Below are 12,641 nucleotides of genomic sequence, written 5' to 3' on the forward strand. Positions count from 1 at the left end.
AAAGAGAGAACAATGAAGCGACCTATGACAAATGTTAAATCTCAGCAGTGTTTGTGGCTTTCATCTTTGTCCTGAACTTTGTGAAACATTTTGTATTTTAAGAAAGGGAAAAAGTCTATCAAACAGTTATGACTAGCAGTATATTGAAACAGCAACTTTATCTTTTTAGGTAACACTCATATAGTTATATCAAGGCTAATATCTACTTTTGCCCCAGAGATAATATGCTCTTCTGTATGAAGTACGCAAATCCTGATTTGACTTGGCAGTCGATCTTCTTCCCTCCCCTACACTGGGCTGCAGGGCAGAAGCCTGGAGAGCATGAACAGTCCCAGCTTGTTCCCCTCTGCCTGTTCATTCCCCCTGCTCACTGGGGGTGTTGCTTCACTTCCCAGTTATGTGGGAATGAGGAGAAAAAGACACATGTTATAGCTTAGGTATGAGGTGCCCCCCAAATTCTCATGTATGAGAGAGCGCAAGAATGAAGAGCAAAATGATTAGATTATGAGGTTTTAACAATTAATGGACTACTCCACTGATATTAATTAACTATAGGTGGGTAAGGTATGGCAAGGAAGTAGGTCACTGGAGATGTGCTTTTGAGGTTCATGTTTTGTCCAGGGCGAACAGAGTTCTTTCTGCTTCCTGGTTGCCATGTCCTGAGCTGCCTCCTTCTGCCACACCCATCCACCATGATGTTCTGCCTCACCTTGGATCCAGAGCCATGCAGTTGGCTGACCATCGACTGAACCTCTGAAACCATGAGCCAAAATAACCTTTTCCTTCTCTAAGTTGTTCTTGTCAACCTTTTGCAGATCCTCCTTTTTCCCCTAGGTATGAGACCAGATATCAGAGAAATTTGCAGTGGTTCTATCTTTTCTACTGGCTGCAGTTGGCATCTACTCATCCCAATGATCTTTGAGAGGAAGTCCCAGTGTCAATGTAGCACTGTGGCTGTGACTTTCTGCATCTCCATCCCCAACAACTCAGAAAACTCTTAGATGTATTTCCTTGGTTTTCTCTATTTGGTAGTTTTTTACTTTTCCGCCCTACTTTCTCCACCCATCCAACTCCTTATCTGTTTGTCACTTTTAAACCTCAACAGATAAATGGAGTAGGAAATGGAGCACAGTGGTTAGGCTTGAACTGCATTGTATTGTACTATACTCTATTGGATTTCTACCTGATGCTTGTTGCTTTCAATCTGTATAGCCACCTTTCAGTCTATCAATTATTTATTTATTTTAATATTGACTGAGTACTTTCAACATTGAGTTCTTTGTCCCTTGCTTAAACTTACAACATCCAGTTTACACATACAGAAACTGAAACTCAGAAAGATTAAGTAGTTGAGATAATAGAGAGTCTGGTTGGCCATGTTCTTAACTCCTACACATACTGCCTTCTGAGAATGGAGATATGGGTGGCATCTAAGGGTACATGAGTGGTGATGGGGTGGGTGGAAAGAGAAAGAAAGTGTCCTGTCTCCTTATGTTTCAAAAGTTAAACGCAGCTTATTTTCTAGCCCTACCTTTGTCTATGCCACAAGTTTGGGTATACATATTAGAAAAGTGAGGGTTGAAAATGAAGGTTTAGCATGCTGTGAACATGCACACAATTCATCAACCTATTTGGTGTACTCTAGAATCATGATTTTATGAATATATTAGTTTCTTAGGGCTGCCACAACAGATTACCACAGACTTGATGGCTTAAGACAACCAGAAATATATACTCTTATAGTTTTGGAGTCCAGAATCAAGTTGTTGGGCAAGACTTTGATCCCTCCAGGGCCTCTTGGGGAAAATCTTTCCTGGCTTCTTCTAGATTCTGGTGGCTCCTGGCATTCTTTGGCCTGTACTAGCATCCTTCCAATCTGCACCTTTATCTTCAAATGGTCTTCCTCCTAGTGCTTTTCTGTGCAAATTTTCCCACCTATTCTCTTTTAGTAAGGACTTACTTGTCATTAGATTTTAAGTCCACTCTGGTATAACATAAGCTCATCTTGAGGTCCTTACCTAAATGACCTTGGCAAAGTCCCCTATTCTAAATAAGGTCACATTCTGAAGTTCTGGGTAGACATACCTTTTGGAGACCACCATTTAATTCACCCCAATAAGTTTATAATGCGAGACAAGTTTCTACAACCATGAAATATCATACTGTCATCGCTCTTTCACATATGATGTATATGGATGGATGGGAGGCCCAGCGGGCCATGTGCTTCTGCAAGCCAACAGAGTCAGATGGCACTGAGCTGCCTTGATTCCTTCGGTGCAGCCTCCTGTCTATAAATAAAAGTCTATGCACTTTACAAAGCTCATGTGTCTGAAGTATTCAGGCTTTTTGAAGAGAAACCTTAAAAATGGGAAAATTGAGCTCAATATGTGTGAAAGAACAGTATCTTCTTCATGGGAAATCTAGAATACACATTTCAGAGTGTAAGAGTTTTATACAGAGACATGAACACACGGCAACTAAGTGAAAAATCATTGCTGCTAATATGCCCATCCTAGGGACTTGCTCTGTTTCCCAAGCAGTTTCATGAAAAACTTTCTCTCTGAACTGCCTGGGAAGAATCAATACCAACTGGGTAAATCATCACAGCCTACGCTTCTGCTGGCAGAGCTGGGGAGGACTGCTTGTTGAAGTGTCTGTCAGGACTAATGAACACTTCCAGCAGGGTTTGCTCACCTTTCCTGTGACCAAGTTCAACTCACATTTCACCCAAAGAGGTGAGTCTCAAAGGCTCAAGTTTCACATGTCTAGGGGTACCTGGTCATATTGACCAATTTAATTTTTGGTTTCTCAGGAAATAGCTCAGATGCCCACTTATCCCGTGTTTGTCTTTTGGCAACCGAACATACTCAGTTCAGCTCTGTAAACATGTCCCCAGCAACTGCTTGGTGTGGGGTGCCATGTTTGCAGAGTATGGGGTAGCCCAACCCTCTGGGGCTGCTTCCTGGGGGACCCAGCAAGTAAACAAGCAGAGGCAGAAAGGTAAGGGCTATTGCATAAGACTGGACAGGACTCCATGGCAACCCACATAGGCATTGATAAATGTTTTAAAATTTTTTTCTTAATGCATATGAATTAACATTTCTGATTTTTTAAAAAATAGAGATGTGAAAAAAATTAAAAAAGAAATAACATTTGGCCCATATCTACATCTATGTGCACCTTGTAGCTGGGCCTGTGCCTCTGCATGTGTCTACAACTTTATCTATAACTGTATACACAATAGGCTTTTTTCTATAACTATAATTTAATAACAAGATCATTCTGTGTATGTACTCATGTGTTTTGTTTTTATATACTTGTTTACTTAATAATATTGCCATATTTCCATATTATATGTATTCATCATCATTTTTATGACTTATATATTATTCTCTTATATGGACAGAACTTAGTTATTTAACTGCCTCTTACTACTGTGAATTTCATTTTATAGATAAATCTGCATGAATCCATAATTTTGTCTCTTGGGGAAAAAAATAAAATCAAAGTCTCAGGGATCAAATGAGCTGTATGTATAGAGCTTTTGCCACAAAGGAGTAAGGAAATTCTCCTGGGTTGGGAAGCAGAAAGAGGAATAAGAAGATGTGAGGATGTGACATTGGAATGGGGGCTTCAGGGAGGAGCGCACTGTGGCGGTCAGTGGGTGGACAGGAGAAGTAGGGCAGTCTATGAGGAGGGAAAAAGGACAGAGGCTGGTGCAGGGTGTGTTCAAGGAGTTGGAAGTGAGACCCTGGGATAGCAGTGTGGAATGTAAAATAGTGCACAGAGCTAAGGAGTGCATTCATCATCCCAAGGGGCCAATAAGTCTCCACGGAGAGAGAGCATGGGATGCAGCACTCTGAGTGTACCTGAATCTCCAGGGTTTTATGGTTCGAAGTGCGCACTCCCTGGCCTTTCCTTCTGGAGGAAATGTTCATCCCTTCTCTTTCCCTTTGAGAATCTTGTGCAATAAGGGACATGAATGATAGGTAATGTTGCCTATAGTAATAGCGTGGAGTCAGGAAGAGAAGAGAAGAATCATCATCATTAGGGATGAAAGGGAGCTGCTGAACATGTCTGGGTAGAGGCGGCAGATTCCAACTTGAGGACGAGTCTCCTGCTTCTCCAACCCTCTGTGGTGAAAGACAGGCTATTTGCTTCCCTTTCTTATGTATCACAGATGGATAGTTTTAGATGGTATAATAAAAATGAGTTATTAGAAAAAAAGAAATAAAAACGTACCAAATGTAAGCACCAGTTTTTAATTATTAGTCTCATCAGACATAAAATTGCTTGTCAAATTGCTATTAAAGTTTCAAATGCCTCTGTTCTTACGTCACCACAGAGCTGTTATCCACAGTTGCTGATGACCTTATTTCAGGAACTCTGGGTGGCACAGGTGTAGTCTGTACGTGAAGAGAACTGGTTAGAGGGAGAGAGACCATTTAGAAGGCTGTTTGCAATATTTCAGATGACAGAGAGCATATCTGGGCTCAGCGGAAGATAAAAGCAGGGGTTTGGAAAGAAGGGAAAGATAATTAACAAGTAAGGCATTTGCTTTTACTTTGGCCATTTAGTTTCATGCTTAAAAAGTACTTTCTGGGTTATTTTCTTTGCTTTCTTTCTTGTAGCTACATTAAAAAATATTTTCCCTAACCATTTAGAAGGTTTGTATTCTATTTTTTTTAGCACCACAAGTAGCTTTTACCATGTTTTGCAAAATAAAGCTTAAAAAACCCTTCCCTTTCTCTAAAATGAAAAATGTTAAACATTTTAACTTCTTCCCAACATCTGTTTTTCACTACATGACTTTTGATAGTCATTTTTATACTTAAATTCTTGCTATTAATAAATTATTTTTTAAAAAATATTTATTTTTTTTAGGTGTAGATGGACACAATACAATGCCTTTATTTTCTTTTTTTAATGTGGTGCTGAGGATCGAACCCAGGTCCCGCCCATGCTAGGCGAGCGCTTTACCGCTGAGCCACAATCCCAGCCCTTAATAAATTCTTATGTGGCTTATATGTCTCATTTGATGACTGCCTTTGATATATTGGAACCATATTCATAACATTTAGACATAGCCCATGTTTAAGTGGGCTTAATGTTTACAATAGGCACTTTTATAACAATACCTTTTCTCTTTGTTTGGGTTCTTTATTCTGAATCACCTCTTAAGATGACTGATGAAAGCAATAAGCAAATTGCCAGGTAACCGACTGGTGAGGAAACAAGTGACCCTGACCTGGGGTTAGCTGGAATCACACCAAGATTTAGAGCACAGGAATGATTTCACAGAACACTGATATCAGACCAGCCCACTCTGACCATGATGGAGCAGGACAAAGACCACTTTGTGGTCACATCTGAACACTAAACATGAACATTATCCAAAGCCCAGAAATGACCAACTGTCCCCCTACCTTGGCTAATACAAGTGACTGCTGCTTCTCTATTAATTATAGCTTCAGTCTTGGCTATCTTCCCTCCTGCTAACAGATTTACTAAGATACTCATTTGTATGATACTCCTGCTTCCTGATAACATCCAATTCAGACCAAAGCCCTGCACCCTAACTGCTTAACATAAATACAGGTCCTAAAAGTCCTTTCTAATACCTTCTCACCAACCTGCCTCAAGGCCTTCTTGTGTGTTCTACCTCACTGAAATGGTAATACATCCAGCATGATTGTTGAGTTCTGATGCTCTACAGCTGGAGGCATTGATGGGTTGAAGTTGAATGATCGCATTGATGGTCCCACTTAGTTGAGATCTCGGGTCGGGTCTACCTTTGTGGCCCCTGCCCAGCCTGACTTTGGCTCAGTTGTATGAATTGTTTCGACTTAGTGCAGTCATGGGCTGGGAAGTACACACAGTGTTTACTCTGTCTTTTGAACACTCATGACCACAAGGAGACTGAGCTAAGATAATGGAGAATGAGACATGAAGAGACCTGTCAAGTGGACTCAGTTGTCTAGACGTGGCTGCAGACAGGTGAGGTAGCCTAGCTCAGATCAGCAGAACTTCCAAGCCAACCCATTATCTTGTAAACAAAAATAGTTTATATCTCATTAGGGTTTTGTGATTGTTTTGCAGCATTATGATGGCAATAGATAACAGGTTCAGTTTGCTCAATAAGAATATATTTCTTTGGACAACCTATTTGATAGAGAATTACTGGGTCATACACTTAGCCCCAAAACTTTATAGATTTCCTCCATTCCAGTGTTAAGATTTGATTTTTGCTTTGGGTTAAATTGTGATTTTTCTCTTGGTATCACCAATTATTTATAAGTTGAGTTTCTTATCTCCATCTTATTTACCAATTCCTTTTCATCTTTTTAATCTTTAATTGTATTTTTCTTTTTCTTGAATTCTATTTTTTTTTCTATCAGTTTCATTTTTGTCTAAGGCCAAAATTAAATCTCTTTTCCTTTTCTTTCAATTCTTGTTTCATAGGTTTTACATCTGCTTAAATTATATTAGAAGTGCATTTTTTTACCTGTAATTAATCTTTTTCAAATAAATGCTATTTCTTAGTATAGTCAAGGAAATCTGTTCCCTCTCCAGTAATACAAAACTGCAGAACATTTTAACAGAATGTGAGTATACATATATATGTATGTATATATATAGAGAAATGCACATATTTCTCTTTATATATATTTATTTTTATGTTATATATATTTATATATATGTGGTGATATAAACACATGTGTGTGCGCGCGCGCGCGCGCGCACACACACACACACACACACACATTTCTGGCATTTTCAACCAAAGAGTTATGAATTCTTCCTCATTATCTAACACCTAGGTAATGACATCCTCTTTGTATCAAAGTTGAAAGATGGACAGATATATACAGATCCTAAGCAAGTTTCTGTTGTGTTTTGGGCACTTATCTGAAAAAGCTTTCCTGGATTATGAGCTCTTACTTTCTTCTTTTCTAAATATGATAAAGAAAGGTATTTGTAAGTAATCTCAAGCAATGTGTAGTTATTTTGTCAAAGCTGCACAAGAAAAGTTGCTATTCTTATTTCTTCTGGTTTCTCTCTTTTCCAAAGGCTGCCTAAAATCCCAAGATGCAATGCTTCATTTCCTATTTGCTCCCTCTTGGGGCCAATAGAATGATCATCTGTGAGGGACATGGAGCTGTACTGTTCAGTGTAGTAGCCACCAGCTAGCTGTGGCTATTGAGCACCTGAAATGCATCTAGTTCAAACTGAGGTGTGCTCTAAGTATAAAATACGCACCAGATTTCAAGACATTGTACAAAGATGAAATGTAAAAGAGCTCATTAATAGTTTAAAATACTGTTCTATATTAAAATGATATTTTGGATAAATTAAAATATTCCATTGTAATTCATTTTACCAGTTTTGCTTTTATAAAAATGTAGGTATTAGAAAATTTAAAATTATTTGTCTAGTACAGATTGTATTTCCATTAGAAAAAGCTGATAAAGTCAGATACAATAGAGAATGTAGCAAAAATTTATGGTCATTTCAGGAAGTTGTTTTCTAGTGAATGCTGGCCCTTTTTCTCGGGCTTGGGAATACATAGGGAAGGTTTGTGGAAGGTACTATTCCAAAACTACATAGATACAGGAAGGAATGAGAAATTGGGGCCTACCTCCTCATTGCATTTAGGTGGAATTATTCCTAAAGTTTGGGAAAATACTAATATGTCTATTTCCACTGATATTTCAATTTTCCTCATTGAAAATAAAGGTGCTATCATGACCTGAAAATCTCTCACTGTGTTTGTTCAGAAGTATAAGTTTACATCCCCCTTAAACTCTTTTGGAACAAGCTGTATCATTGCATAATTAACAGAAAAGTTTTATTCGTATTTCAGACAAATGTTAGTGGGAATTTTCTTGTGGTTTTCAAGCTAGTAAAAATGTTATTTTTTTCTATTATGATTTTTTATCATCATTATTAAATTTTATTATTATTATTATTCATCACATGGAAAAGCAGCATTGCATACATCAATAAGGCCCAAAAATAAAACTAGCATTGTCCAAGTAGTAGCTGTTTGCCTGCACAGGGGTGAACTGGTGTACTTGGAACAAAGGTCATAGTTTCTTATTGGAGCAACCAGCTGGATAGGAGGAAATGTTTAGGCCAAATGTTTGCTTTTAGTCAGTTTGTTTGACCATATTGAGAAAGGGTATACTATTAATTATGGAGGATAATATGAATCCAGGAGAAATTTTCTTTGGACTGGACAGAAAAGACTTGCATTTCCACTTTGTAGCTCATTAGCCATGTGATTCTGAGCAAGTTCCTTCATTTCTGAGAGTCTCCTTCCTTTATTTTGTAAAATGAGGCCAATGAATTTCTATTCAAAATGGTGGCTAAAAGGGTGATATGAAGTAGCATGGCTTTTAACAGGAGGCACACTTAGGAGAAGGTAGCCGCATTTGAAGATGTAAATATAGGACCGTTTTGGGGATTCCCTAATTGCTTCAACTCCGTCTCTAGTTGACGGTGGTAATCATTTAGCACAAGCTGAAATATTTTCTAGTTCCATCTTTTACCCATTTATTTGCATATTAATTTATTTATGTTTTTGTTTTGTACTGTTCTGTTTTGTTCATTCATTCGCTCAACAAGCATTTATTGATTTCACAGGTGTGTTCTCCTGGAAAAGATACTGAGATGGAGTTTGAGGATGAAAATATTTAATAAGGTCCAACATCTGTGAAGGTAAGAGGTGGGAAGCAGAATTGTGCACAGGGCAAGTGGAACTATCCTATAGGTGAGGGGTCCAGAGCAGGTGTTGCCTATTGGAATTGTCTCTGGCAGCATCTGTACATCATGGCCATGTTGTTTACTGGATGCAAATGGCCCTGGGAAGGATATGACCTCCAGCAACGCAAGGCACAGCTGAAGCAGCCTCTGAAGGAGCTAAAAGCCGAAGGCTGTGTGCTGATTACTTTTTGTAGGGCCCATCAGGTCCTTCCTTCAAGAGCATCCAGGTGGCACATCTTCATGCCCACTGCTGATGGCTACTCTGCACAGAAACTGTACTAACTTGTGGGGCTGGCGTGGTGAACAGGGAAGATAAATTTCCTCATCTCATGGAACTTACATCCTAAGCTGGTTTTCAGAATTTTCAGTCGTAAATTTCAAATGAACAATCTTCTTTAGATGGATTGTCTCACCATGAAACCAGAAGAATAGACTAATGTCCTCAGTTATTAATCAGGAGAGAAAGAAAGCCACAGATGTCTCTGTGTTACAGTAAGGGAGAATCCTCCTTCTGCTCATTTCCTGCTGATTTTAGCTGTTCCACAAATACTTATTTTCTCTCTTGGGCCATGCACACTGTTAAGTACTGGAGAACAACAGTGAACAGTGTACTGTTGTGTAGGGGAGACAGACACACAAAGATAACAGCGTTAAATAGGTAATTATGGGGCAGAGACCTAAACGGACTGCTGAGAACACAGAGGCAGGGAACTTCTCCTGATCTGGGCATCTGGGGAGACTAGAAGGAAGAATATGGGTCAGACAGATAAATAAACTTTCTGCTTTTAAGTAGTTTCTTTCTTATTTCATAGAAAAAAAAGAGCAAATCAAAAGTCTTAAACATTTATGGAAGCAATCATGCCAAGAGAATCAAGGTTATTTAATGGGACAAATGGATTTTTATGATTCTTAAATTAAGGTTCTCAAGAAGAAGTTTTACTTCATTTTAAGACTTGAAAGCTTAAAAGGGTTTCCTGTGGGGCCAGAAAGCCTCACATTGAATGATGCTGGTTCTTTGTAAATGATTTCCCTCTCTGTGTTAAACTGCAATCATGCCTGTAAGAGGCCATCTATAAAGAGAAAAATCTGTGCGCTTCTAAATGTTATGTGATGCACAGTCACTTGGCTTAATTTGAGTTTTCTTGAATTGTTTCTTCTTACCAACAGCATGTGAGCATCCTGGAAGAGGTAGAAGGAAGGCTCATGAGTGTAAATGTGTCTTGCCCCTTAGCAAGTCTCCTTACTCAGTTTGCATTCCTCTCAGTTCCCTTGGCCTCTGGGTGACACCTATTAGGAAACAGGGGATCTTAACAGCAGCGTATTAGAGACTACAACCCCTCCTCACACAATGAAATGCTCATCAAGATCCTTGTGCCCAGATTGTATGCGCTAATACAAAAGCTGGAAAACTTTAGTCAAAAGTTCCATCTGCAAACTGGATGAATGGCAGATGGCCACAATATCTTCTCTGAAACTTCTGTATTGGTGAGTGGGATTTCTGTCAATGGTGGCTCCAACCCAGGGGAATATCAAGTGTGGGGAGGGAGTTGGAGGTTTCAGTGTGTCAGGGTTAATTTTAACTAGATTGGTACTGAATCTGCCTAGGGTGAGCTGTGTCCATAGGTAACCCGCAAATCTGCTGAGTTCAGCGTTCCTTGTGGGCTGTAGAGAACACGGACTCTCAACCTTTATCCCTGATGGTCTAGGAGGTTCAACACTCTCTTTAATGGTTTTACAACTTCTTTTGGCTTCACATGTTTCCTGGTCATCTCTGACTCCCATTTCTGGCTTTTCCTTAATCTCTGTGGACACTCTTGCTCTGGGGAACACTGGTGTCAGCCTGAATGAGGGTCAGTGGCCGTTCCTCTTGAGTATCTATCTCCTCCCAAACATGCCGGATATTCACTTGTGATTGCTTCCACTGGAGATGTGACAGAGGGCAGGCAAGATCAATAATAGTGGATTTCTCTATTCTTTAATGAGACCCTTAATCATGGCTGCACCTGGAGTTGGATACCCCACTGTTGCATAAGGTGCTCCTCTTTCATCTCTCTCAGCTTTCTTTTTCATTTTCTGTTCCCACCCAAGATTACTGTTCTACTTCCCCCGCTTCTTTTAAATGATTTTGCTCTCTCTTTTTTGTTTCCTTCTAACACAGTAGGACCCAACCTTGGGCTTCAGAGTTGAAAATACTGAAGTTTAGGCACCATTCTGGAAGCCTAAAATTTAATCAGTTTGATGTGAGACTCAGATAGAGGTTTTTATTTCTATTTTACTATATTTTTTTTCAAATAGAGATTTTTTTTTAAAGGCACCTTCCTCTGTTTTCAAATATGTAGCCAGGTCTGCATCTTTGCAGACAAGATAAAGCCAGCTCATGTCTTCAGAGATTCATCAGGACTTCAAGAAGCTCTACCACTAGCGAATAATAAAAAGGAAAAACAAAACAAAGTGTCCCTCTGTCTTCTAAAGGTGATGCCAGTCTTCTCATCACATTAATACAAATTGGGAGACTGAGGCTCAGGGAAGTCAGAAAACTGCTCAGGATTACACAGCCAGGGAATAGTGGGAGCAGGATTCCAATGTAGGTTGGTGAATTCCCAAATCTTGTCCTGCTTTCTTTATTTTCAGTTCCTGCCACTGTACCTCGTGCTCAGGGTATTGCTTCTTCCACTCATTCCTGGTTCCCCAGCTCCAGTAGAATCTTTGTCGGTTTATATCAGCATTATGTTGTTCTTTCTGCAAAGAAAAGCTCTTCCGTAGTCTGTAGCCCAGAACATTCTCATTTATTTCCAGAATAATAGCTAACACCGATGAAGTGCTTATTGTGTACAGGAACCCTGAATTACAGAGAAGTCATATAACTTGGCCAAGTTCACCCAGATTGTAAGAGCAGAGCCCTGACTCAGACTTGGTGAGTGACTCAGTAATATGCTCTAGAATCACATGAAACCTGGTAGAAAGGTGGCTTCTGATGCTGTAGGTCTGGGAGGAACCTGAGACCCTGCAGCACTGACCAGCTGCCAGCCGTCAGTCTATACTCTCAGTACTCAGATCTTGGTGGTATTGCCTCTGTTTTTCACATTTCGAATCGCTGGGGGCTGAGAGCAATGAGCTACATTTCCTCTTGCAATTTCTGATTTTTTCTTCCTTAGTAAAATGGACTGGGGCACTCTGGTCCAGAGATCCCAAGAGTACTACAAGGTCATAGATTTCATTTAACATTAATTAAATGAATTAATTAAAAAGCAACCATTACTCAGATTTAAAAAATGAGGTTCCCCTAAGAAGGGCAGTACAGATGGATAATAGGCAAGGTGATGTAGTGTTGGGAGGTAGGATAGGACATTTGATGTCAAATGGTGACAGTAGATGTTTTAAATTCTGCTCTTTTGGCCCTTCTTTTATTAATTTAGGGAGAAATCTACTTTGGCCACCCCCAAAGCTTCTGTGAAATGCAAACTGCAGAGGGAACTTTAAAGACAGCTCTAACAGTTGCAGATCAGTCCACAGCTCTTTTACTGAAGGCAGTTTCTTCCACGTGATTTTTTTTCTTTCTTTTTTTAGCTGCCATTCTTCATTTTGATGTTCAAATTCACCAAAGCTCTGTGACTAGAGCCAGGGTGATTAGTGCTGGGGGAGAGCCACTTATCATGGGAGCTTGCTGCTGTGGAGAAGGGCAGGGACACCCATGCTAGGCAGGGCATGGCCCGCCAGCCAGGGTAAGGGAAAGAGTTTCATTACATGAACAGGCAGCCCTCTGATACCCTCATGAAAGCAACCGGCGTTGAGCACATCGTACACTATGTGGAATACTTAATTACAGAGGAAACTTATGGGTTCCAGTTGACAGAATAATCTAATCAATATTGCTT

General features: G+C 39.7%; 1 protein-coding gene across 12 annotated transcripts in view; it reads left to right on the top strand.

Annotated features, from left to right (window-relative positions):
* Gadl1 (glutamate decarboxylase like 1) overlaps positions 1-12,641 on the top strand; it is a 494,905-nt gene that overhangs the window by 3,301 nt on the left and 478,963 nt on the right. For all 12 annotated transcript variants that reach the window (XM_078038250.1, XM_078038249.1, XM_078038239.1 and 9 more), the window contains exon 2: positions 8,647-8,721. The gene's annotated coding sequence lies outside the window, so the exon portion shown is untranslated. The remainder of the gene's footprint in view (positions 1-8,646; positions 8,722-12,641) is intronic.

Source organism: Ictidomys tridecemlineatus, chromosome 2 (genome assembly GCF_052094955.1).
Source record: "Ictidomys tridecemlineatus isolate mIctTri1 chromosome 2, mIctTri1.hap1, whole genome shotgun sequence".
In the NCBI taxonomy this organism is placed as follows: domain Eukaryota; kingdom Metazoa; phylum Chordata; class Mammalia; order Rodentia; family Sciuridae; genus Ictidomys; species Ictidomys tridecemlineatus.